General features: G+C 37.7%; 1 protein-coding gene across 5 annotated transcripts in view; it reads right to left on the reverse strand.

Moving 5' to 3' along the window:
• Positions 1-27851, reverse strand: part of ZMYND11 (zinc finger MYND-type containing 11) — a 109496-nt gene that overhangs the window by 67357 nt on the left and 14288 nt on the right. The window lies entirely within an intron of this gene.

The raw sequence follows: 27851 nt of genomic DNA on the forward strand, positions 1-27851 counted from the left end.
AATCACAATACTGAAATGTACATTTATGTATACATGCTTGAAGATGTTTCTCATCGCCCTCTTTCATTATAGCATTCATTTCAATATCCTGGAAAGAAAAACTAAAAGCTGAAGTAAACATTAATTTCCCACTTGTGATTTGCTAGCCATCATGCTTGTTTAGCTACAGTATCCCCTGTCCATACAAAATTATTTACTTCATGCCATTTCTGTCACATTCTGCTAGCAAGTTTATGGTAGGATGCAGCTTCTTGGAGAAGGGTTGGCAACCAAAAGACGGCTAAAAATCTAAAAATTTATATCAGCAGGATGTGTCTTAGGTTTTGTAGACCTCCATGGGACATGCAGAATATAAGGAGGATTCTCCTAACAAAGGAAGTTTTGTATGGCTGACGTGCCAGTTCACACACTTCCATCACACACTCACTCACACAGGGCCCAAAGCAAATAGTTTATCTTCTCAATTTTCAACTCTCTAACAGTTCCTCAGTGCAATCTGAGCAAGGTTTTACTATATTTTATATTTTAAATCCTTCTTGAATGTCCTATGTACAACATTTCGAACAGTATACCACTTTATTGTACACAACTTTCCTCAAGAGCTAAATGTTACCCACATTTCTTACAGGCAGGCTCAACAAACTGTGCTTTATCTTGTGAATACACACAGCATGGCTTATCTTCTCAAAGCCCATAGCAAAGCATGCATTGCCGTGTGGTGGCAATGTTACAGCAGTGGCAAACCAGACTTACTGTCAAAACAGCAAGGCTACTAGTCGTTAGACACACACTTGGCCAAATCAAATGCTGTACAGCTGTCTGTTGCAATAATACTGGATATGGAAATCTGCACTGCAAGTCAAAATAAACAAAAATCACCTTGCAGCATGTCTAGGGATTTAGCCTAAGGAACCTCCTGACCTGCTGCTTGCATTCAATTTAGCAGATACTATCAGGTACTAAGTTTAGCTAGAAACTCTCCCTACAGACAGAAACAACTGAAAGGTAGTCAAATCTTGCCATTCTTTAGCTATTAAATACCATCGTCCAAGCAAAATATGGTGCTTCTGAAAATTTAACTAATGAATTGGACTTTGCACTGAAGCAGACGGTGTTGCAGTTGGGTGCTGCTGCTCTGATGGGAGCTGCTAATTAAGAGCTGACAAGTAGTAGCTTGTTAAATCTTCTGTTCGTACTTCACTGTAAGTGAGGCTACCTGTGGCGCTCGTCCCTTTCAGTGCAAAGTCAAACAGGTTAAACTTCACCCCTCCGATTAGCCACCATTTGGCTGAGATTTGGTATGCAGCTAATTGCAATGGAAAGGCAGTTTAAGGAGTTGATCCTTGCCACTACTCAGCTGCTAGTTTCTGCCTTTCTGCAATCCCTGGGGCTTGCTATTGTTTCTTCCACACTACATGGTGAAAAGATTTCAGACTCAACAGAAGGAAGAAGCTAGGCTCAGTCCTAGTTTTTGTGGCTTTCATGTTGTGAGACTGGCTGAGTTTGGGTGGTTAGGAAACTTGAACACGGGCTTAGCTTCGTATTTATATGCACATTATAATATGGGCTCTAGTACTTCTTAAAGTGTAACTTTTTACAGTAAGCATAAAACTATATATCAGCAGTACAAGCAGTTCCAAATGTTGAGTGCTTTGTTCTTGTATTAAATAGGAGTCTCCTATTAAAGTCCAGATTACAAATTTGCAAGTAGAGTTTGGGTCCCTGGACTTTATACAGGTCTCTGTTGTACTCTGAAGTTCTGCAAGTTTATAGTTTACAATTTAAACTGCTGTTAAAACGTATCTTTCATTACCAGTTTAGTGGCAGGGTAAACCCTTTAGTCTTCCCCTCCTAAAGCAACTCAGAGCAAAAGTGGTAACCACCCTTTTTTTACATCTGGAAGGTGCATGTGAAAACGCTTTGAATGAGCAGCAGCGAAGATCATGCATGGGGGGAAAAACAAGAGAAAGTTTAACTTCAGGTCTGCCTTGCAGATCTAGGGATCCCAAAGTGTGGGGAGTAGCTGCTAGGGTGAGGACAAAACTTTTGGCAAGAGTAATCCCACATTTTGCTTATGACTTACTTGTATTCCTGAGCATGCACTATTACGAGCATAACCTAGGATTTGCTGGGCACCTGGTAGCAGGACATCCTCTTTTGCAAGTGTGCAGGTTATCAGAAGTAAAGATTTTGCATACAAAGTAATTTTCAAATGTTTAAGAATAAGCAAATGTTTTGGTATCATTAGATATTTATTCTGGACTTAATCCCAATCCACTAAAATCAACAAATGCCTTTCTGCTCACTTTCCAGGTTTTGGAGTAAACTTCCAAATGCTGACTGCTCTTCCACATCCTCACAATGAAAAGCTTAAGGAGGTGTTCAGTGATGTTAGCGAAGCTGAAAGATGTAACAAAGGCTTGTGGCTGAAATAGGCAAAATTTCTTTGTTAATTAAACTAAACGCAGAAAATTAGACTATAAATTAATAAAAGTTACTGAATTCTTCAGTGCGTGTTTTTGTACTAAGAGATTAGTTCAAGCTGTAATGCTGTCATTTTGGAAGTTATTAAACTACAGAAGATTTTTGGATGTTGAATGTGTGTCATTCCTAATGGAAATCTTTTCATTTCACTGTTAGATTAAGGTGTACATAGTCTATTCAAAAGAGATGTTTATTAGCATAATTACCCTAAATATTTCACATGTGCAAGTGAAATAATCATGCTGTTATGCACAACCACACCTTTTGCATTTCCTGATTGCTAGGTTTGTAACCTTGATGTCATGCAACTTTTTGAGTGAGGTTTTGCATAGCTCCATAAAGTGCAGTACAGACAGAAAACAGGACTATATGAATACAAAACTGTAGTTCTGCTTCTTTCTCTCTGCAATTTAATTTTTTTTCCAACTTCAGCACACAGAATACAAGAAAGCTTTTGCTATTACTTGGTGCCATTCCAAGATGGCAGTTAGCCACTGTAGAAATCAGAGCCAAGGACAGTACAGAATTAAAGGCCCCAAGAATACTTTTACTACACATATGTGTAAGCTCTATTTTAATCCCTGATATTGCATTTACTTCATTTGTATTGTATTTCATTCAAAATGATTAAGTAAGTGTCCTTCACTGAGGCTAAGGCATATGATACTTGAATTTTAAGCTCAGACATTCTGAATCATTAGTATACAAAGAGTAGAACTCTCTTTCTTTTTCTTCTGAAACCAAACCTGGAGTTTCTTGTTTAATTAACTCACCCTGCTAGAGGGAACTTGACACAAATCTTGAGGCACCATCCCAAAAGAGAATTTCTAAGAAAGTGTAAGTCACTGTAAACAGAGTATAACAAAACCTGAGATGAAGTACCAACAACAGCTGCTAAGGAAGAATAATAGCCATACACCCCAAACAAAAGCTGTCAAAGTGGTTCTGTTTGCTACCTAATACAAATACATGTACAGGGCTAAAATGTAATCCTGTATTCTGCTGCCCCTCCAGCCAACCCCAGCCTGGAATTTCACAGACAATAGCAAATGCCATCCTAAAAATTGGAAGGAAACTATCCTTTGTTCCTGTCTGGCAGATATCACTGAATAAAACTTTATCTAGCAAAGTAAGTGTGGAGAAGAGAAGAACACAGCTGCCAAAGAAAGTAATATAGTCAAAAGGGCTGAAAGTGAAGAGCCAAATCGGTTACTAGCAATGTAGCTACACCAACTTCTTTAAGTTCACTACTTTTTTTTTTTTTAACAGCCATTGTGTTTTACTCCAGGTAATGTGCCTAGGTAAGCTGCAGCACATAATATATTTTCTGCTAAAGATTTGTCTCAATACAATTTTTCATGTGTAGAGGCTCCACATTAACCTTTTAAAATAAGCAGTATTTTTCTTAATAGTTCAACTTTTAGTAGGTATTAAATACATGAAGAATATATTTTTTTTTATAGCTTGTAACAAAATTAACAGTTACATAGCAACATCAAGAACCACAGAAGTTTTTGTTTACATGAGAAAATTATGGTTCAAAGCTGCACCACGGAAGGTTTAGACTGGACATTAGGAAGCATTTCTTTACAGAGAGGGTGGTCAGACACTGGAACAGGCTTCCTAGAGAGGTGGTTGATGCCCCATGCCTGTCAGAGTCTAAGAGGCATTTAGACAATGCCCTTAATAACCTGCTTTAACTTTTGGTCAGCAATGAATTGATCAGGCAGTTGGACTAGATGATCATTGTCGGTCCCTTCCAACTGAAATATTCTATACTATTCTATTCTACCACTGAAAATGCATATACTGTTAATGCATTTAGCAAACTTCTGAATGAACACAATTTCAATTAAAAAACAATTTAGTGTGGTTTGGCTAAGGCTTAGTTAATGAAATCAAGCTACACTAAATCAAAAGTTTCCACAATGGAGCTTGCACTAGTATAAATTGCTTTAAGAAATACGGTTCTTATAAAGTGATGCAAGTTTCTCCTGAAGATAAGCTTTAGCTACCATAGTAACAAAGCCCCTTATTTCCAGGATGATGATACGCTAGTATTAAACAGCCTTTAAGTTGTTCATCTCCAGAAGACTACTCATCTTTGTTCAAAGGAATTTTCTATGGAAAAGACGGTCAAACACGACTAACTTCAACATCACTAAATAATAGATGGCTCATATGAGGTGTAGAAGATCATCCTACACACTTCTTGTCCCCTGTCATGACTGAAAAATAGCAAGTTCTCATCAGATTTGCTTACTTGGGGAGTTTTCAGAAATACTACTAGCACCCAAATTGCTATCAGCGACACTCTGGCTCCCCTGTATGAATGCACAGATGCACAGACACACAAGCAAGTTACACACACCTGCCTTGATATAAGAGGCTTGAACTAACACGTTTTACCTTCCATTTGCCACAGACTAAGAGCATGAAAAGGGTCAGTTACAGAAGATTAAGTGACACGTGGAGACAGGATCATGTTCTGAACCCATGCTGCACGCCTATACAGGCCTTCTGTGGTTTAACTACACCCACTACCAAATTCCGTATTTTCCGAAGCAGCCTAAAGCTAAACCATGGAAAGATGCTCAAGGAGAATCCATAGAAGGAGTTAATGTCTGATGAACAGTCTGAGCTATTTCCCCATGTAGACAAGCCCTTAGTAAATAGATGCTTCCTGTCCATTTGCTTGGCTGTAGCAAGCAGAGATGATTAATGCAGCTATGCATCCTGACAGGCTTCAACGCTCACTTGGTCGTAAAAGGGGAAAAATCATGGCCAAAGAAGGCTGATGGTGAGGGCTGGAATTTCAGTTTGGATGATAAATAGATGCCACTCTGATTCTGCAGCTCTCTCTAATAAAAGTGAGAGGTGGAAGACATCTTAGAAGGTGCTAAGAAATGTAAATGAGAAGAGTAGCTCTTTCTCTGAAAGCAAGCTTTTGATCATCATCTTCCTTTCTGTTCTGAAAGCTAAGGAGCTTGGTTATTCTGTAAGCCTCAACTGAACTGATGCAATACATTTCTCTGTCAGTTAAATAAGCTATGATGACATAAATAAATAAATGATTCTTCATGGTATAGTAGCAGGGAACATAATTCCACATAAAGTCAGTTTCACACTAAACAATGAGAGAGAGAGATACATTTTCCAGGTCAAAGAACTAGGAATGTATGGAAGAGCACTAAATCATGAAAAAAGGTAAATTCATCGCAGATTACTTAAGCTACATGGTAAAATAAGGAGTTGATATTCACTTTTTGCAGTGTAACATGAGATTCAAAATTGCTGTTTTTTCATCTTTTTCTCTGAACTACACACAACTGACAGTATCTTTAAAGTACAAATTGTGATTCTGCTGCTAGCAACAGGACTTAAACCTTAGATGTTTGTAAAAACTATTCCTCTACCAAGCTGCATTTTTATTGACAAAAGGCAGCTGAATCAATTTTTGTTGCTCCTTAACAAAAACGAAGACTGCCTGAACGTGTTTCTTTCAAAGCTATTCTCTTTGGCCTCTCCTTCTCTATAAAAAAACCCACAACTACACAACTTCTAGAACTGCTCAGATATTTAATTATTTGAAAGTCAGTGTGTTATGCAGACATGATCACTTTTCTCCAGAAGTCAGGCCATGAGCAACGTTAACCCAGAGTAGACTTTCTCTTGTCAACAGTCATCTCAAGGACAGCTGATACTACATAAAGAAAACAAATGCAATTCTGAAACAACTAAGGTTTTCAAACTGAAGCTCCTTCAAGCCCAAAATGCCTGGGCTCACCCTTGGAAATCTTCAGAAATACGCTCAGAACTTACAGAGTTAAAATACATTGATCTGTAATGCAGGTAAAATGAGCCAAAGATAAACACTACCAAAGCTTACAGGCTTTTACAGCATTAATCAAAAGAAACTTTAAGGCAGGGAGAGGATCAAATTGTAAAATCTGAGCTTTAGATCCCGCTTCTGAAATTCAAGGCAAATGTAAGGAATAACGGACCTGAAAGTTTCATGCAACACTCCCCCAGCTGTGGGACAGTTCATCAAAACAAGAGCAACAGAAAGAATAATATGTTGTAGAACTGGAAGCCTTTACCCAAGTCCTCACCTCACTTGGTTTTCTTCTCTCTATTTTTTAGACAGTGTATTTCCTAGGTTGGGCACAGCCATCTGGCTTAACAGTACACTCTGAAGTATATTTGGAGCGTATGCTCTCTCCTTCATAGGCAGTACCCAAACTCACTAATTATATGCATTCCAATAAAGCTTTCCTCTCATCCTACCCCAAACCAAGTCTATCATCACTCCTTAGTGAAGCCTTAATCCCTATCCATTTCAAAGGTCCATTTTGATTTTTTTTTTCCACTGACATTTCAAATTTTTTTTATACTGCAAAAGCAGGTAATTTATTTTGCTTGCACTTTCTTACTTCAGATTGCCCTCAGCTCTCCCCCTAAAATGTTCATGTCTGGACAAGGACAACGCTTGCCTAGAGGACAATTACAGACATGTAAGAACAGCAGTTTTCATGAAAAACAGTGTACAGTGATAAGCAACTGCTTTCATACTAGACACATCCTTAAGTGGAAAACAGCTGAGTATAATCATGACCCTTTTTATCTTTGCTGCAAAAGTTGATAAATGTAAAGTGGAAAAATGATAAAAAGTAAGTTTCAAAACCACAAACTTTTTATAAAGGGAAACTTTAAAGGCCAAAAAATTATTCAAGAAATAAGGATCTTCCAAAGAAACTGGTCAGGTGATGAAAATATGTTGCCATTACTTCAGATAACAGCAGTTTCTCAGCAAACCTGGTAACAGCTGACATCAAGAAAACTTTGTCCTACCATTGCAGGTTAGCATTTCCTTCCTGTAAGTTGTTTAAAAGAGACAGGAGTGAGGACAGGAAGAATATACCACTTAATTTTCTAATCAGCTCTTGGTGTGGCTGATGGTGTGGGGGAGGTTGGCAAATGGGCTTTTCTGGCATAGAATTTTTTCCCAATACCATACGTGCTATCTTGGATTGCAGTCTCAAATTTGTTGAGCTGTTTCTTTCAAGGAACTTGGTGGGAGCTCTAGTGTGATCTCTTTTGATACATTTTCTATTACCTATGACTTTCAGATGCTTCCAACTCTTATTTCTCACGTTCTCTTACCTGAAGCCAACTTACGACATGTCTTTATTTTTTAATGTACAGAATTCTTCTCAAGGCTTTTCCAGGACCAGTTGCGGGTGAACTGAATTATGCACTTTTTTGATACTGAAAATCCATTTCACATCAGCATGATTTTTGCATTTTATATGTGCTCCGTATTACTTCTATGGGAAAGTTACTACTTTGACCAATGGTTCGCTATTATATTCATACGCACATCCATGGCATATGCTAGAGCTACAGGTCAGAGAGACAAAAGACCCCTCTGCAGCTCTGGGAGATTACGATACTTCTCACTTGCAAAATGATGTTCTGCTTCTCCTCTGGCAGGTGCATCTGAAACCTATTTCTTCAAGCGCCGCTGCTGATGGTGATGACATAGAGCAGATTACAAAGGTCCTTCAGGGAGGAAATTACTTCCTGAACACTCAAGAGCTCTTCCTGCTGTATCATTATCTAGGGGTGAGGTTTATTAAAGGCAACAGGACCATACTGTTCTCTTCTCAGCCATTTCCTTCAGACACAGAAACACAGGATTAATAATTTTGTCAGCAGAAGCAGGACTTCATTTTTCAGATTATTTCAGTTATTCTACTGCCAGCGTTTGGCTGGGTTTTATTTTACTCTTTTAACCTGAATGCAGATGAATGAGCCAGAGCTCTGACACAGACACTTAGCACTATAGGGTGAGGAAAATTGATGGAAGTGCAGGACGTAACTGAATAGCATGCCATCCCTGTGGCTACCAGCAGAAGTTAAAGCCCAGGAAAATTAACTAATCCTACTATCAACCTAACATAAATTTCAGAAAATGTCTTTCACGAAATACAGCCTCCTGCTGTGATTTCTGCAAAAATCTTTTCTGCCTAACCCAAAGAAAATGAACTGCAAGAGTGTCATAACATTATGGTGTTATAACAAAGGGCAAGCCTGTTGACTTGAAGCTTGGATTTACAATACAATATTCCACAGGAAATAGAGGAAATAAAATGCTAGAGTTCTGGCAGTCTTTCCAGTCAGTATCTTATTTTGTCATGTGGTGTTCTTTCAACCTAGGTAGAAGACCTGAAGTCCACTGTGCTGCTGAAGCACCTGCCTGGAACAAGTCCAGTCGTGATGCCTGATGCTGAATGAAGCATTTAACTCTGGGCTACTTCACCAAGCACTAGAAACCACCTGAAGCACAGTCTAACACTTAGTCATCCTCTTAAGCTGCTCCCTGTCCTACAGAACTGAATCCAAAGTGGAAATGGAGAGGTTAATTTGTTCATGACAGAGTTTTTGAAGCTGGATTACCAAATTGCTTGATATCAGACAGCTGCTCCTTAAGAAAGTGGTTATTTCCTTGCAGGGGTGTAACTTTTATTCTCACTTAAGTCAAATCCATTAATTATGAAAACCAAGTCTAAATTTGGGAAGACTTCATAATAGCAGTGATTTCCTTACAGGCTTATATACATGTTTCTTTTTGATACGTGCTAAAATTCATTCTAAAATGGTTTGGAGTGTGCTCAGCCCCTATTTCTATATCACTTGTTCATGCCTGTTTCATAAAAGTTTAAGTTAATTTTTCATTTTGCTTTCTTGAGTATGGCATGACATAAAGCAAGACTATGAGAGCTTCTTTTACTTTGAGGAGCAAGGTTTCTTTGTTTCAGTGATGCCAAGGCCCCAGTGGTTGCCCACAGTCAGTGACCAATGCCTTGTTCTACCCTATACCATGAAATCTGAGATGTTTTTCACTGTTTTCACCTCCATTAACAGAAACAGAATGTGTCTGTCCAAGTGATGACATATGCTGAAGAAAAAACATAGGGCATCCTGAATTGGTCATTTTAAAGCGAAGAAAGACCATAGTACTGTTTTTAGCTGTTTCACATCTATTCTTCCAGTGCTGAGAGATTCTGACTTTTACCACCTTCTTTCTGTTGAAGATAGTCTGCTATTTTATTTTTAGACATGAGATTTCCTACCAAAACCAATTGTGGGTTTACAATCTTCGCTGAGCTCCAACAACAGAAAAAAACCCTCCTTTGTCCTCCTTTGGGGGACACTTTTCAGGCAGGGTTTGTCTGAGGCTGCTGCCACGAAAGTGGTCACTTGTGGTTCAAAGCACTAGTTTAAACTGACCGCAAGAAATTTTACTCCCCAGTCTAGCAGCATGGTTGTTAAACCAGACACTGTCCTGTCTTTGTTAGGGCTCATGCTCTTTCTGCAGCCTTCGAGCATAACTGTTTTGGTGTGGTAAAGAAGACACTGACATTCATGTCAGTCTCTGGATTGCAGCTTCTGAGTTTATGACAGATGGGAAACCAACAGAGGAGTTAAAATCCTGTGAATCCACACACAGATTATAGCCAGTAGCCATCTGGCTGGGGATCTACATAATACCACGAGAGGATGACAAAAAAAAAAAAAAAAAAAAAAAAAGGCGGTTACATTTGCACTTCCATTTCTCTTCCCCTTCTTTGTGCTTCCTGGTTTGAATATACTTAATAATCGCATTACAAATAATCTTTCAACTACTTCATTCAGGTTAAACAACTACGGTATTTTCTTACTACCACTTTCCACACAGAAAAATAAATTCAGTGTTAGGCAAAAAGTCTAACACATGACAACATACAGCGTTTGTCTATGGTAGGTAACAGCCAAACAAGCAGCATTTAACAAAAGTGTAAGCATTTGAGGAGAAAACAGAGGATGGAAAGCACCAAGAAACCCCATTCAGCAGCACTGCCAGTTGATCTATAAAAACAATTCAAGGCAGAAGTTGTAGCACAGGGCCCCTAAAGTATAATTACTTGGGAAAAAAATGTGGCCAACAAAAGTTACCTAACCTGTTCAGAGAAGAAAGCAGCTATTTATCCCCAAAATGTGCTGGGAAGGCTGAAAATCTGGTTTTCAAAGGAAAAAGCATAAGCTTCATTAAAACCCCCTTTTGCACAGCAGCGTCTCCTGCTAGCCAGAGCCAGGAAAACAAGGAAACATGCAAACCTTCTTTAAAGACAAAACCCATTTATCGCCTCAACCCGCTGAAATGTTCAGTGAGGCATTTTCAACCCACAACTCTGTGTTTGTTGGGGTTTTAGTTTTCTGAAAAGAGCAGATTTCTGATGTAAAGAAAGAGTAGAACCACTAGACCAAGAATTCTTTTCCCTGCACACTGTGTTGCAAAACAAGATCATATTAAGCAACCCGAGAACAGGAAATCACACTGACAAACAAACTGATATTCTTTCCATAGCATAGTTGCTCAGAGGAGGACATTTGAAACTTCATCTCCCCAAATCAAGAAATGTTTATTCTGCTTTTGGCAAGGCTGCTGAATGCCTGTGTACTCCTAGTTCAACTGTTTTGTGATCTTTTCAGTCAAGGAGATAGTCACACCAGAGTAGAAATGAACATTGAGCTGGAAATTTTTTTAATAAAGCTCTCTCCTTCACAAAATGTTGTTTTATTGGTACCAAGATGGTTTGTGGAAATACATCAGTTCTAACTGACATGTATGTGGGAATGTATCGTAGATCCCTTCACCTCATCTGGAGTGTCCAGCAATAGCTGAACACTGTAGAAAGCTCCAGCTATATAGCCACTGTCCTACCACGAGTCTGTTATTTTGTTAATGTAACCTCCAACATGAGATAGAGATTGGAAAAAACAGATTAAATGCAGATATCTATTTCTGAGCTAATCACTCTATGCTCCCTTCACACTTGACATGACCTACTCGGTGCAACAATTCTTCTTGCTGTGAAGCAGACAATGCAAATAGGTCAGATGAATTAAGCCCTAAAATTAACCATTTCTCTCCATGGCAGATAAAGTGAGATTAGGATGACTAGTTCATGTGGCTGGACTTAAATCACATGCACTCCACTCAGGCTGTCTTTTTTAAGCAGCGCCTACACTTACCTAGTTTAAAGTCCTGCTTGAAACTGAATTTCTCACATCTCAGCTAAGGGCTTTAGCCACCATATCATTGATTTTTCTGCTACTTTGTCTTTTTTGGATGAAAAATTTAATCAATATGTTTTCAGTTTCCATATGGGCATCTTTGACTAACTGAAGATATCTTATTTACCCCATCTGTTTAAAGTAAAAAAATGCAGTTGTGTTTTTCATTGAGAAAGGCTTAAATAACTGCATTTTTTCACTCAAAAATAAAAAATAAACAGAGAAATTTCCATTATAACCCTAGTAATATTGTTGCAGTGCTAGTAAAACTGCTGATTAATGGTAATATCTGATATACACTCTAATTCTCAATGTGAATAATGTATATTTTGAATTAATTTCTTCTTGACAGATTGAGTTTTTAATTAAGAAAAAATTGCAGTGTAAGACAGTTTTTCATTTTTCTTAAAAGAAGTCTGATTTTTATAAATGTGGCTATGTAGCCAGACAAAATGAAACTGCAAAAGCATAACCATAGAATTTTCTTCAGTGTTTTATGACAATACCTTGATCAAGGAAAAACTGAGCTAAGAAAGAAAATTAATAACCTCACTTTTTCAGGAGGCTAACTTCACTAACTTTGACTCCTAGGTCACAAGGCTGTTTATTTCAAATCATTAGTACCTTCCTTTAAGGTAAAGTACAAATTTTTCATCCCTTTTCATAACTTTGTGGCCTTCGTCCTCTACACCATATCACTACTGGAACCGTCATCTCACCCCCTTGACTTTATCAGCATGCAGCTAATCAAATTTATTTGGCTAGTCTGAGTTTGATTTCTACATGCACTGCCTGCAACTACCTCCAAACAGTTTAAGTAGTGCAATAAAAAGAAGCTGCAAACATACAAGTAGTGGAAATTTTCAATAGTGATGCCTCTGTCTTCAACAATTTAAAATAAACACCTCCCTTTATTCACAAGAGTTCCTTCAATTTGACCTTGACTTTTATGGACTTCATGGAAAGTTATAAAATGGAATGTAAAGTAAATAAGAAAAATGTTGAAACCACAGGTACAATCTCCCATCCCAGAGAAGCTGTACGTGGAACTATATCCCATGGGCCAGCGAGCAGTCCACCGAGGAGTCATCCTGCTCACAGGCGATGCCCCAGTCTCTTCACGGACTCCTCTTTAGAGAGGGTGCTGGAAAAGCAGTTCAAAACATTTAGGATTCATCTGACACTATAATTCAAACCTTCAGACTCAGAAGCTGTCTTTATCTCTTTCTGTGATTTATTAAGAGTTAACAGCATGTTCTTCTACCTGTTAAAACATGTTACTCTTTCCCAATTTGCTAAATAAAAAGAAACAGTATCTAAATTCCTTCCTATTGATTTTACTTACATGGGAGGAACTGACATGTACTCCTCATATTGCATTTTAAATAAAATATTTTAACTTCAGCAGTTGCTATTTACAGCAAACTTCAGAAATAAAAAATTAAAGCAAAAATCAGATGTAAAATACACTTCCATTTTTATTTCAAAAGAAATTGCCTACTTCCATACATTCAGTTCTTATCTTACTACTGCTTATAAATGCAGGGGTTTTTTGCATGAACTATAAGAACTGATTTATGAAAGAGTTGAATTAAATCCCAAAGTAACATATAAAAACTGTTCAAGTTTACTTCTATTTGATGGCGGATCAGGCAATTTTGTGCTTTTGCAGCTAGCAGCACCAGCACATCACCAGGTTCTTTTGTTTCAGACCATGCTGGTGTCATTCAACACAGCAGCACAGAAAAGCAGGGCAACATTCTGTGCAAGTATTTGACACAATATGATGACATACAGAAGACTGTATCCTATCCCTAAGGATTGCTACTAGCAATGCTTCAAAAAAATCAGACGCTACAAATACCCACAATGAACCTTACTAATTGCAGAAGGCTTTGCAGGTGACAGAGAGGAACGAGGTCTTTCCAGATGCTCACAGGTAATGCGCTTATGTCTTAAATCATGAGATTTGATTACCCTTCTCTAAGCATGCTTTGCTGCCACTGTTATTAGCCTTTATATCATCAAGCCCTTTTTGAAAATTGAACCACTACATTTAACTCTGTGACCTCCATGGTGAATTCTACAGGCTAAATGCACGCTGTCTGAAAACAGTATTTATACCTTATAAAATTACAAGCTACTCTTAAATATGTGATTTCTTGATCTTGTTTTATGAAGCTGGAAAAGAAGGAGAAAACAACACAACCTGATCATTTCTTGTCTTATTTCATATTACTATATACCTCAAAACTAATTTTTTTTATTACTTCATTTCCAAAACAAAGAGAATACATCCCCACCCCACTCCCTGTCATCTCACAGACAGGACCTGTTACTCCTCTCTATACTATTTAGTAGTCCTACGCTTTATAGAACTTTGAAAAAATTAAAATTTAAATTTTATAGGCTGAAACCATTAACTCTTTATCTCTTCTTCAGTTTTGGGGCTCTCTGTTATGGTTGCCAACTGCAAACAACACTTTAATCCAAACCCCTCCACTAGGACCACTGAAGAATGAAAAGGAGTTCCAGAGCTGTTTTTTTCCCCTTCAGCTATTCTCTTTAAGAGTTATGGATTTTTCTTTACTCTTTGAAGACATCTGTATGAAATTACCCACACAACAGTAATCCTAACAAAACCAAGATTTATTAAAACAAAGAGAAAATGGAATTAAAACAACATAAATTGTTTGCTTAACATAGCTGAATTTACAGTTCTTGTAAGTTAAATTAGATAAGGCATAAACCAGATAAGCTTGACTTCAGATAGAAAAGAAAAAATGAATCCTGTAGTTTATCCTTTGAAATTAAATATCCTTTCTGACCACACCAGTCAGCCTGTCAATGCCGCTTGCTGCTTGGAGACCAACAATTCCCTCTTTTGTCTCCCACAGATATGCTTAATAAACCCTAGTTCAGGTTTCCTAAACACTTTTCCAAAGACAAAAAAATGGGCTTTGGTAAACAGTTTCAGCCTCCATCTCTGAAGAGCCACACCACTGAGGAAACAAAAAACCTTAATTATGATTTATGACTGCCTTTTCAAGGTTTATGACCCAGCTCAAATATTGCCTTTTGCTAACCATCTTGGCTGGCTCTATCTAGGTTTTGGCTAGACCCATGGGCAAACCTCACCTAAAGTCGTTCCTTTTCTCTTCCACTTGTCACAAGCAATGAGTTATAGACAAGGGCTAAGGCTCGCTCCTACAATCAGCTACGTCTCAAAACAAAGTCCAACAGACTTTTGGAAAAAATCAATCTTGGCTGATGTCTCAAATGACAGATTGTTCTTTGTTTCTGCCTTTATAGGTTTTAGGACTCAAATATACATAGTTTTTGCTTGAGTACACTGTGTCATTTAGCGGGTGGTATTTCCCTGATATAAGAAGAGTATGACTCTTGGACAGCTATAATAAAAACTGATCTGTAACAGAAACTTTTGCCACTTTGGAAGTATAATGAAAATGGCAAACTTGTTCCTTCTCATATGCAACCGTGGATGCAAGCATGCTAGCAAAAATGGCTTAGATAAGCAGAAATTCTTTCTGTTAAGCAAATAAAATAAAGACAAACTGAAAACAGTCCCACTGAACAGCCTCCACACTGGGACACGTACCAATATGGATGTACCAGAAGAATGAGGAGAGCAGTGGTGAACAGACCTATACCCCACGTTATTAACTCAGTGTAACTCTTCTCAACCTAGAGCATCATCTAAGCAATTCTCAACCCTTTATTCTTCAGCCTCTCCAATAAATTTGAAATGAGAAAAAAACCAAACAACCCAGACAAGAAACCCTGAAGGCATGAAAGTAATGGAGATATTATTACAGAGCTACTTAACAATATCCACATAGGTTTGTCTGATGCGATACAGTCCAGCACTAAACCAGGACTACTGTAGGCAGGCAGGCAAGAAAAGGAAGTAATCACGACTCAAAATCAGATTCCTGTAGGAGAAGGTTAGCTTGTGACTCCCAGAGCTGGAACTATGTCACGTACCATTTTTTGATATAACACGATGCTTGGAAGAAACCCTTCAGCAGCAGGAATTCAGGGTGCGGCTGCAGTTAGGTTCCCTAAAGCCAAAAGCAAATGAACTGTGATCTGAGATCTGTTCAATAGAACATTACATTAATTTTTTTTTTTTTTAATTATGAAATCATACATAGGACAGTCTTTCCAAGCTCCAGATCAAGTTAATTTCATTCATTAGAGGCACACAGAGTTACTCAAACATTCAATTAAAATAACCTTACAGAACTGTATTTAAATTGTATCATCACTCTGACAAAATCCAAAGCAAAACATAAAATAAAGGTCAAACTAGAGAACACTATGGAACAAGTTAATACCCATGAAAAATGAGCACAAGAAAAATAAAACTATTCCCCAGTGAAAAATGGTAGCAGAGGATGTGAGAAGGGATGTTATTCCTCTCCTTTATTGCTGCTCATCTAACAGAAGAAAAGCCAGAGAAAAGGAACTTCAACATTTGTAATGGGATAAGAAAGACAACTCTGCCTTACCACGTAACAAGGAAAGAAAGAGTTAGAAAAGAAGGTGCATGACCAAAATAGGACCTCACTGCTTGCACATCTCTCTCTCAAGCCCTAGGACAAACAAACCCTGCTATAGGTGATTTTATGGTTTTTTTTTAGTTTAGTTTAGTTTGGTTTGTTCGGCAGTTTCTTACCAGGAAATAATTTTGTAATTGACTTAAGGCAAGGATTCCTTCTTAAAAACAACCAGAAAAAAATCTTAATGCTTTGGTAATCTCTGTCTTAATCCTCTCTATACATATCATTGGAAAAGACTTCAAAAACTGATTAATCCAAAGATAATTATACTCAACTGTTCTCCAAAGAGGAATAAAAATGTATTGGAACTCAGCTAATATACAACATCTTCCTTAAAGAAATAAATCAATTAAATATTGTTTCAAAATGCTTTCAGATGCATATATTGATAGCATCAATAAAAGTTAATGAATCTGACCTAAAAATCTCTAGTAGATTCCTTTCAAAAGAAAGTTTGTCTTAATTTTATAGAGTTTCTGCACACATTTGAGATGAGTCCAAGAATCTACCAACGAGTTTAATTATTTCTAATGTAGAAATGTTTGGATAGCATGCCTGTATCTGTGAGGAGAAGGGAACGGCTCTCCTTGTTTTTACAGGAAAAATATGTAATATATTAGCCATAAATTAGCATGATACTTTGAGTAGTAACCATGAAAAATCAACCTTGATACAAAATTGGAATTATTCAGAAATATATTAATTTTAGATCCTGACCTTCTGGCTACCACTGCAGCAGAATACAATTAACACTCTTCTGAGGCTCCCACACTGTATATTCAAAGAGGTTTTTTATGACTAAGTGATACATGAAACGATACAAGGGAACTCTTTGAAGTACTGCACACTAACAAAACACTGAAAAACAGTATCTGCCATGTTTGCACACAAATATTCTGCATAAGCAATGCCGAGCTAAACATACTACCAGGATAGATTTTCCTTACAGGTCGTGAATTTCGACAAACATTATTGGCTCTACATTAAAAAATATGACAAAATGGCAGAAGTCTGTTAGCAAAGTAATGTTTTAGAATCAAGGTTTGTCCTCAGTGAGGACAGAGCGTATTTTAAAGACTCATTAGAACGCTAGTGTCAGAAAGGTAGGTGGAGTTTTGATAGTTACCACTACTTGAAGTGGATCCTAGTACAGTGAGAGTTGGGGCCACATTTCAGGGGTATGTAAGTATGTACATATGCTGCTAAACATACTGAGATTTTTTTTTTTTTAAAGCCCAAGTCATTTGAATTTTAATAACGGAATTACCCTATTGCCAAATACCCAACAAAGTGATTAACAATTGTGAGCGTGCACCTAGGTTCTGTACAAGCATTTATGGATGGCTGTAGGAAAACCAACAGATGTACAACTCAGAACAAATATTTGTGAAGTCTCTGGATTAGTATTTGCAATCATTTATCTGAGTTAAAATAGGAGCTTTCAATATTTGGGTTATAAAGGTGTGATTCACCACAGCACCTGACTACAACGTGGTTTACCTGGGATTCGGAGAACCCTCAGCAGCACCTTCCATGGCAAGGAGATGTTCCCCACCACACTGGAGCAGCTGATGGACAACCCAGGCTAGGGAGTGCTCAGCTGCCCTGCTGGAGTGCTGCCACTTACATGAATAATTAAGTATTTATTCTAACATGGTTCAAACCCTCAAATCCTAGATAGCTGCACACTTCCGAAGGTAAGAAACCTGGTGTCTGTGTGCCTTGCTTATCCACTAAATGCAAAAGCTTAAGATCCTACTAGGCAAGAGAAACTAACTCTCCTGTACATTACAAAAACCTGCAGTGAAAATACACTCATCGCTGTGATACTGTCCATTGGTTTGCACCTGGAATTTCATTTTTCCTCATCCCTAACTAAGGAAGAACTAAAATTACAGTGTTTTTTATTTTTATTTTTACTGAGTAAAGAAAGCAAAACTTATAAAAACAGATATTCGTAAAAACCATACATGTTTCAATTTTCAGAAAAGAATCTGGAGAAGGGAAATTATGTACTACATTTTCTTAATACATTATGCCTCCAGTGGCCTTCGGCTCTGATGAAAACTGGCACCACTCATTTTTTTAATTACTAACACAAAGCTCTGGATTAGTTAAAGAGCTTATCAACTCTTCAATACTTCAAATACGTTGTTAAAGGCAAAAATGTAAATGGCCTTCATTCATAATATTTTCAACACAAAAGGTGACAATTCTCACGATGGCACTGTAAGAAAGCAGTAAAAATAGCATACGGTGGTTTTGAATTACACCAGGACAGAAACTGGCACGTCCAAACCAGTCTGAGAGGGAAGGAGATGGTTGCGAGATGCCTACCACCACTAGACAAGAGCATAAAGACAAATACAAAAAGAAAGGCTCTTATTCACACATGCCTGGCAAAGGAGAGGCCTCACAAGGACAGGGCCTAAGATGGAGAGCGCTCCTCGGGCAGGTCCCTGTGAGAGGGGGAGTGCAAAATGCTTTCACTGGAGACAGCATGGCGCGACTGTCCTCACAAACCAGCATGATGATGGGAATGGTAACAGGAGCTGCACACAGGTAGAAACTGGCAGAAGAAATATTCTACGGAATGACTCAGGCTAATTCCAAGAGAAAACGTTATCCTCCACTGCTGCATCAGGCAGCTCATGTCCACAAGCCGATTCCACTGCAAAATCCCACAGCTCAAACCCTAAAGGGATGCATTTGGCCAATAGACTCAGTACTGGATTTGCCATAGGATACGGAGCTAGCTCTAAGTTACAAAGTATCATCCAAAACCCACGAAAATATTTAATTTCCAAAGCTCATAGACAACCCCTCAAGAAAAGATACTAAGACTGGATGACCCAGTAACCCGTTTTCTCTAGTGTAGTTCCTAGTACCCTAAAGAAGTTGGATTCTTTTCGTTAGCCCTTCCGCAGAACTTCAAAACCCTGCCCACAATGTAAAGCAAGGGGAGTTGAGCCTGTGAAAGGTTAAAGGGCTTGCCTAAGATCTGTAAATAGGAAAGACAAATCTCCAAGCTCCATCTCTCCTCCTGTTCTTCCCTTACTCCACCATCATGAATCAGATATAATCCTGCACCACAGCTTTAACCCAGGGATTACAGAAATTATTTTAAAAGACTGAATATGGAAAAAATACATAAATCAAAAGTTCTGGCATGAATTCTAAATAATTTGATTTTAAGAAAAGTAGGGGTTTGGTTCAATTCTCGGCTCCAGTTACATTCTCTCTCCTAAAAAAATCAAGAAACTCATTTGAAACCAAGATGAATAAACACTCTTTTCAGTAGAGCAGCAAATCAGGTAGATGGAGATCTTAAAGATAAGTGTTCAGAGTTTCACATCTCATCACTGCCTACAGCCCTCCAGTCTCAATCCTGACAACAGTCAACAGCTTTTATGAATAAGAATGTTCTGGAAGAGACGCTGGACTACGTGGCTGGATAAACAGGCAGATAAGATGGTAGAGAAATACAAAATGTCAAACATCCATTTACCACAGGTATCAGCCTGGGAGCTTGCAGTAATGTTTATGCAGATAAGAAAAAAGATCAAAAAGAAGGCTATGCAAGTAGTTTGGTTCTATTATTTATTACAAGATTTTGGCTTTGTAAATATAAATCAAATACAAATGTACAGCACTGCCAAGGAAATAAATTATATTTGATATCTATACATTAATATATTCCACTAAACCAGACTAAGGAACAAATCTAGTCATAATTCAGTCAAGAATCTGTACAGAACCATACTATTAAATTTCTATGGTATGTGAAGAACAAAACTAGTTTAAGCAATACAGTTCTTCAAATCATATCAAAAGCAAAATGACTGCAAACTCCTAAAGCAATGTTACTAATTTATCATTGTTACAGCTTAAGAACGTAGCCACATCACATAAATTGCTTCTCCCTCATGTAGTATCTTTGAATCACTCAATCTGAAAAAAAAAAATTAAAAAATCCAAAGTGTATTACAAAGAGACTGCACTTTTATAGCAAAGGAGGTAGCAGACAGTGAAACAAGAAATAATATAATGGCACGATGAATTATATGCATTTTGCATTGGACTTATCATTTATATGATAAACACATAAGTGTACAAAAAAATTGAGACACTCGATTTTTTTCTCTTGAAGGAAAAAAACATTTGCTATAGGGTAACTAGTTGGAAGACACATGAATTTTTTGGTAATTCCAAAAGGAACTGAAGTAGACAGTAACAGCTAAAATGTAACCCATACTACAAAATGCCTCCCTAAAAATTTTGGGATGTTACAATGTGCAGATCTACTTTAATTACAAATAGAATAAAGATATTCAGAATCCGACATACCAGGCACATTATCACTACAAAAATTTGGAAATTAATTTGGAAATTTGCCTTTCCTGGATCTCATCCAGGTGGAGTAGTGGATTTCATCGTTTTTTCTCTTTTAATTAAAAGAAGTCAGATTTCTCTCTGTTAGATATTTTTCTGCAAGTCTTTATTTTCAAAAAAGAACAAGGGAGACATCAGGGGACTTAATTTCCTTCAGGTAATCCATCACATTGATACAATTTTTGTACCCTTACTTCTATGATGCCTCCAACATTCATGACCTGCTCGCTGCTGTTATACTTAGCCACAGGATCTGAGTACTTCTCTGCTGACTTCAGTTATTTTAGTCATTTTCCCACACTAAGAGCCTCTTCAGTTGTCCAGCTGATTTGCTATAAATTTTCATGGATTATAGGCCACCTCCCTGACATCCTCCCCATTCCTTGTCATATCTTGTTTCCTGCAGTCGTGGGAAAGGGATACTGGACATTTCATCTGTGCTCTGCCTGATTTTCTTGGTGGTCCTTACTTCCTTTTATTTCCCATTTGCCAGCACCTCAAAAAGCCCAAAGATTTTCTAAAAAGCAGTACCAATGAATAAATTACAAATACTTTTTTAAATCACCCCAAAACTGCTTTGAAAGTTTACTGCATAAAGTGAACAAAAAATATTAATTACGAGGAATAAAAAAATAAACTGAGGTGTTTTTAATTGGCCACAGCTAGTGGCTGGAAGAAAGCAAGCAATAGAAGTACATATTGGAAAGCAAATTTGATTATTTAAAAATGTAATACTTCTTTTTATTGGGAGTGTTTTAGCTGCTGTTTCAAGTAAGCTTCATGAGGAAATGTGAAAATTATATTGTCTCCATTTATTAATTTTTTTTCAAAAATCACTATTTTTAATAATTTGCAATCTTAAGAAAGTTTTCTTCTCAGTCTACTTTTTCTTGTTGTTTTTCTTTAGAAAAGGAAAAGCTTGTGCAAAATCCGTGCAACTATTTTTTGAGAAAGAATTTAAAAAGACTGCTTGACCTGATAAGCACTCTGGAAGAATCTGCTAAAAGTCTAAGAAATAGAAAAGCTGAGCTGCAGGAAGATTGCACTGACAATTTTGGTACTAAGTCTCCTGTCTCATGTACCACTCCTATCTGTTTTAAGCAGAAATAACAATGCATGGCCAGTTGCTGACAGCCAGCTTCAACAGTAATTGCAAATAAATTTGTTTAAGAAGGTCTGTCCTGCAGGTATGTCCAAGTTCAATTCCTGGCAGTGCTACACCAGGAAAGTTTCTTAACCTCAGTTAAAAAAAGGTATCATATGTATATTCTTTAGCAGTTCATAAATTGTTTTCATTTTTGTAAAATGGGAAAAACCCCAACATATACATTCTGATTACAGTACTCTCTAGTCATTCTTGATAGATGGGTATTCAGATTCAATGAGTGAACACTGAAGAAACCATTCCTGTTTAATTACACTCAAGAAAGAAATCCAAGAGGGTGTTTCCAACTGTAGGGCTCATGTTCTATAGCACAAGCACCCTCTGTGCTGAAGTGTGAAACCTGACAATTTCTATAAGAACAACAATAGTCAGTTCTCTGAAAAGCCATGAGGGCAGTTCCAGATTTTATCACAGTGAATGCCTCAGCTTGCTGATGACAACAGAACTCCTGATGTCATGGCAAAAAGTAAAGAATAGGCTATGAGCAAATATAAATTGAAATACATTTCAGTCTTCCCAAAGAAGAGACATTCACTCTGAATGAAGAAATAGTAGTAGAGTACTGGTAAGAGAATTGGTAGCAAGATTTGTTGTCTCTTGGTGAAGATTTTAAGGAATATTTTTCTCCTGAGGAAGATGATGCTAATTCTTGTGACATTCTTTCACAAGTTATTAGCAGTTTCTCAATTTCAAAATAACATTCATTTAGTTACTAAGTACAAAATTTGCTACCTTTAATGTAGTACTTTCTTTAAAACTAATCGGAAACTCATAGTAGCAAGCGTTTTTCGTTATTTCTATGGCTTAAGCACCATTTCATTTCCTGCTACTACAGGGGTACCATCAATTTGAAGTTCCAGCCATTTTTATACAGCTGTTAAACAATTTAGTGTATTAGATCTGCTTGCCTTTTACTTTTGCACTTGCCTTCATTTTTATCAAAACCGCTTTCTTTCCATCTGTTGCTCCCCGAAAAACAACATGCACTATTTCTTACTTCTTTTTTTCTATTCTTCTAGTGCTAAAAGTATTGGCATATTATCTTCATCTGCTTCTGGTCCTAGAAGCAGACCTGTCCTCAGAATAAAATCAAAGTGTTTGCCTTAGCAACTGTTCCCCTCTAATTTATACTCCAAATGCCTTGTAATGTAGCAAAGTGCTGATACTGCTATTTTACAGGGATGAAATCATGCCATAGAGAAGTATATTCAGAATCTGTTACAAGCCCAAAAGTGAGAGAGCACGACTGGCAAATAATTTCTGAAACCTGATGAGTTATTCTCACCTGCTCTGTACAGAGCTGCTGAAGCCAGTGGTGGCCAGCGCACAGCTCCTGAACCACTCCTGGCTCAAAATACTTCAGGTGTGGTTCCCATAAGGCTGCCAATCATGTATCTGGCAGCAGAGCCACACTGATGCAGCAGGGCCTGAATAAATTCAAACTATTGAATTTGGAAGAAACAAGTCAACATGGGCTGCTGAAGCAAATACCACCCTAGCATTCAATGCTGAGACAAGTCCCAGCCCGCATTTTGGGAGCCCTCAGCTCTCCAAAGCATACGGTATGGGGGTTTTGGCTCTTATTCATATAAGAATGTGTGTAACCTATAGGGTGAGTAAGTTTGGCCATACTTGTCCTATAGAGTAAACACTGAACAGCAGCCATGACACAACATGCATACAATATAGACATCATGATGGGTTCTTCCTACTGAAATGCTAATGATTAGAAACGACAGCCTAGCTTCCAATCTGCACTTACTCAGACTGGCTGTATCCAGTCATCCTCACGCCAATATTGGTCTGTGGCTTAAGTGGCTTTTTACTCTCCTCCATAGTCACCTCCTTCTAAACACATTTATAGAGATCGTAAGAACCATAGGAATTGATCAAAGACACATTTACCGAATTCCTTCAGTATGACATGAAGCTACTAAAATACGTGGGATACTCATGGGCTAAAGATGAAGAAGGTAACATAGGTAACAGCATAGTTTCAGCCTCTCTATTGGAACACTAGAGAAATGTCAACATCTAATTCACAACAAATCTAAATCCTAGCTTCTTAATATAAGCAGACTGTAAATAAGAGTAATAAGGATTAGATATTTTTACTGACTCAGCAAACAGACCTTCATGTTTCAACCAGTTGCCTTCCCATCTAACATACCTGTAAGGCCCACAAATATCGGTTCTTTCTCTAAATCAAGCTCTGACTAGAAAGACTGAGTATGCTATGAGGAATCTTGAGAATCTTTTACTTTGAAGACAACATGAAGTATCCTGGGTCTTCCCTGGGGAGCCTTTTTGTTGTGCCCAAGAGAAAGAATCCTAAGGAGAAATGTGCCCTAGCTTGGGGGCTCTCAAGGTAGGTGTTTGCTAATTGAATCCTTGGAGGGAATGGTCTCTAGCCTTTGGGATCAGGAACAAACCTCAGCTGAGCAAGTTACAGGAATTAATTTAAGGAAGAGAGACTGCATGCCTGTTCTCCTGCCAGAAAAGTTTACTGTAATCCACTCTAAGTGATGGGGTAGAGAAAAGCAAACAAGCTGGGCCAAGAGCTCCTGTAGTACCTACAGCGCACACATCCAACATTGCCCAGTGTCCCTCCTCTACAGGCAATTTTGAGAAAGCAAGGAGAGAAGAATGGTAAGTACTCCATGGTGAGTAGCAGCCGGATAAGGTTACTAGTGTTCTTTCTGCAAGCTATCGTGGCTGAGGATCTTGTACCCTTGCACGTTTTTATGCTCACAGCACTTTGTAAGATTTATTTTTCAATTTTTTTCATTTTACAGTTGGGGAACCAATACAGAAAAAGCTGTGTTTGGAAGGCCCAGCGGAGGTACCCAACTTCAGCATCACAAGTACCAGGGTGTGCAATTTCAGAAGTCTGACTAGTGCTTTTTAGCCTCTGCCCCCAGTGAAATCAAAATAATTACATCCAACAACTAACACTACCCAGGCTATTCTGCTGTGAATAGTCCTGGGCATCTCCAGTTAGCTTACAGCTCAATGCATTATTTTGGTGACTTTATGCAAAACAGAAATAGTCCCCATCACAAATTTCTACTATAGACAAAAATAACATGAGCACATTAAGCTGCTTTCGCTTGTCACCCCTGATGAACTTCATATGGCAACCAGACCAAAAGCCCCCGCTGAGCCCCTTAAGCTGAATGTGAAACGGAAATATCACAAAAAAACACTGCCAGCATCCCAGAACATGACTCACACTGCTTAAGTACCAAATCATTACATTTAGAAGATTCTCGTCTGGATATTTTGTATGGATAGATCAAGCACTCTGAAACTACATTTGCTGAAGAAAGTAGACTGAGCACCAGGACTCCTACCTTGGTACAGTCTCCTCCTGTGCTGGTTAACTTCAGGCAAGTCACTGTGTATCTCTGTGTTGCCACTTCCAAATGCAAAACTAATTACACTAATCCCCTTTGTGCAGCACTTAAACATCTATGGTTGAAAAGAATTATCCTAAGAACTATTTATGTTATTACAGCAGAGAACTACAATACTATGTGGAAAGCCAGGACCAACTCTCTTCTGTCAGTCTAGCCCTCTTGACAGGTATGAACTCTTAAGATCAGAAATTACTACCAAATGCTGTTTATAATTGATGGACCATCCTGAGCAGAGTAAAATGGGGAATTGGTAAGGGAGAACCACTGAAACAACACAGGGAATGCTGTTAACTGTCCTAAGGGCCAGATTTTCAAAGATGACTAAAGATAGAGATGAGGTCCATACGTAGTGGGATTTTCAGAACTAACATGTATTCAAAATCCCACTAAAATTGTTGGCAGCTAAGTAGTGTAGCCTTCGCAGACAGTCCCTGCAAGTTTAATCACTTTAATCATTGAAAATCTGACCCCAAGTAAACAAACTAAAAAGATATTGTTTTATGTTATTTCTATGACTATTGTGGAAAACTTTTTTTAAACAGAAATTTGACTTTTAAACTGCAGTTTAGCAATCCATAAATGCTAATGAAATCCCATGCTGTCTGCCCTGTGATATTTTTTTCCTCTTAAAAGCTTGTTCTTTTTTTAACCTAATAAGCACATGACTAGCCTAAGCATATTCATTGTTCAGAGTTTAAATTTATAGTTAAAATAAAAAGAGAGGTCGCTTACCGGTAACCAGAATTCCTCAAGACATGAATTCTTCATGTCTATTCAAACTAATGAGCTACATATATGTCCTTTCACTTAAGACTAGTCTTATAACTTTGCAGTGAATGAGTATATAAGGTACAGACTGACTGTGCCACTTTCTGTTTCCTCCCAGCCATAGAAATAAAACTCAGGGAACTCACAAAAATTCTGAGGGAGAGCAAAGTAATCAAAAAGAAAACATAATTGTGAACTATACATATAAAAAAAAATTGCCTATTGGTAAATCACCTTTTTCTCTTTTTGAGTGACAGTGCACAAGTATAGAGTGACTTAAACAGCTACACCTGGCCACTAAGTACCTGAGGTCCTGCAGCCTTTTGTACAAACCACTCTAGCACTTCTTTACCAATACATAAGTTTGAGTAATGTTACAGAACATGGTGAAGGTAGGGATGGAGATCCAGATAGCATCATCTCCAATATCTCAACTATCTCTTAAGGATGTTGTGTTCTCTGGAGAAGTACTCTGTAGTAACTGCAGGAGATTCATCTTAGCAGTGTGATAGCAAATTTTGACAGAGGCTCCAATTGACTTCGACAGTCTGTGTGGAAATGGCTGAACTGTTAAAGCCTTCAGAAAACACACATGAATAGCCTGAAGCATTTGAATGTGTGAATATAGAAGTAGACAACCCCTGGCATAAAAGTATAAAAGCCAAATTCTGCTTTAGAGGCAGAACACCAGAAATAAAATTTGGAGATTAAATAAAACCTGCTGATTAAAAAGTATAATTCTACCATGATTTGAGGCAGAAAATGAAGAAGGTCATTCATAAGAACATATGTATCTCCTGCAAAAACCTCTGAGGAAGCAGCCTTGATGAAAGCAGAAGTAAACACCAAGCCCAAGACCTTAATGAGGCTAAGTGAGAGTTCAAACTCTTTTAGCCTTAAGCAGATATTCCGTAACAGCTTTAATAAATGATACAGAAGGGGGAAAAAAATGGTAAGAAGCCACATGGATCTCATTCCCAGAATGCACAGCATGTGGGTGCTGGATGGCTTTCCTCATCGAAGTATTCCTGTCTCTTTCCGTAAAAAAAAGCCCACAAATGACCAAAAAAAAGAGCCAATTAGACAGACACTGCTAAATGGGTAAGAATCCTGTCTGCTCCACAGCACTGAAAGATGGGTTTTCAGTCCTTTCACTTATATCTGGCAGGCTGGCTGCTAGCACAAGGGCTCGTGATAGCATTTTCAGTGGGCTTGATGCAGGAGAAATAGGTAAAATTATTTAAGCAGGGTTACACAGGAGCTAAAGGAGGTCAGAAAAAGTGATCACTGTAGTTCTGCTAGATAAGAGCTTAAAGGTTATACTACTGTGTATCTGTGACCTAAAGTGAAAAATATTTTTGTTAAAATTCTTTCCAAATACAATGCCAAGACAGATATCCCAAAAAACATTAAACAGACCAAAACAAAAATAGGAAGAACCGCAACTTTCAAAAGCACATGCATTGTCCTAAATGTCTTTTGCGTAAGTACATAGTACATTATGTACTACTTTTATTAGTAAATGAAGTCATGTAAAAACAACTACTAACAATAAGAAACATCAATGTTAGTATGCAAATTCCAAGATATTTTCAAAACCATTTTTTCCATTCCTAGAAAAATAAAACAAAAAAACCCCCAAACCCTCTTTTTGTGAACAATCTATTTGAGATGAGTATGATTTCACTCACAAGGACTATTCAAAAACATTTTTCTTGAAAGCATTTTCAAAATGAAAACTGTTTAAAACTTTTTTCCATGTACTTCTAATATATTTTTCAAATGGGGTACATCTGGGCTGTAGATGAAGTGTCTCTAAGCAGACTTAAGTATTTTTGGAAGAACACTGGGACAGTTCTTGTAAATATCAGACTGCTATGGTTACGCAATATGGTCTAATATTAGTTTATTTTGAACTCC

Source organism: Aquila chrysaetos, chromosome 3 (assembly GCF_900496995.4).
Source record: "Aquila chrysaetos chrysaetos chromosome 3, bAquChr1.4, whole genome shotgun sequence".
NCBI lineage: Eukaryota > Metazoa > Chordata > Aves > Accipitriformes > Accipitridae > Aquila > Aquila chrysaetos.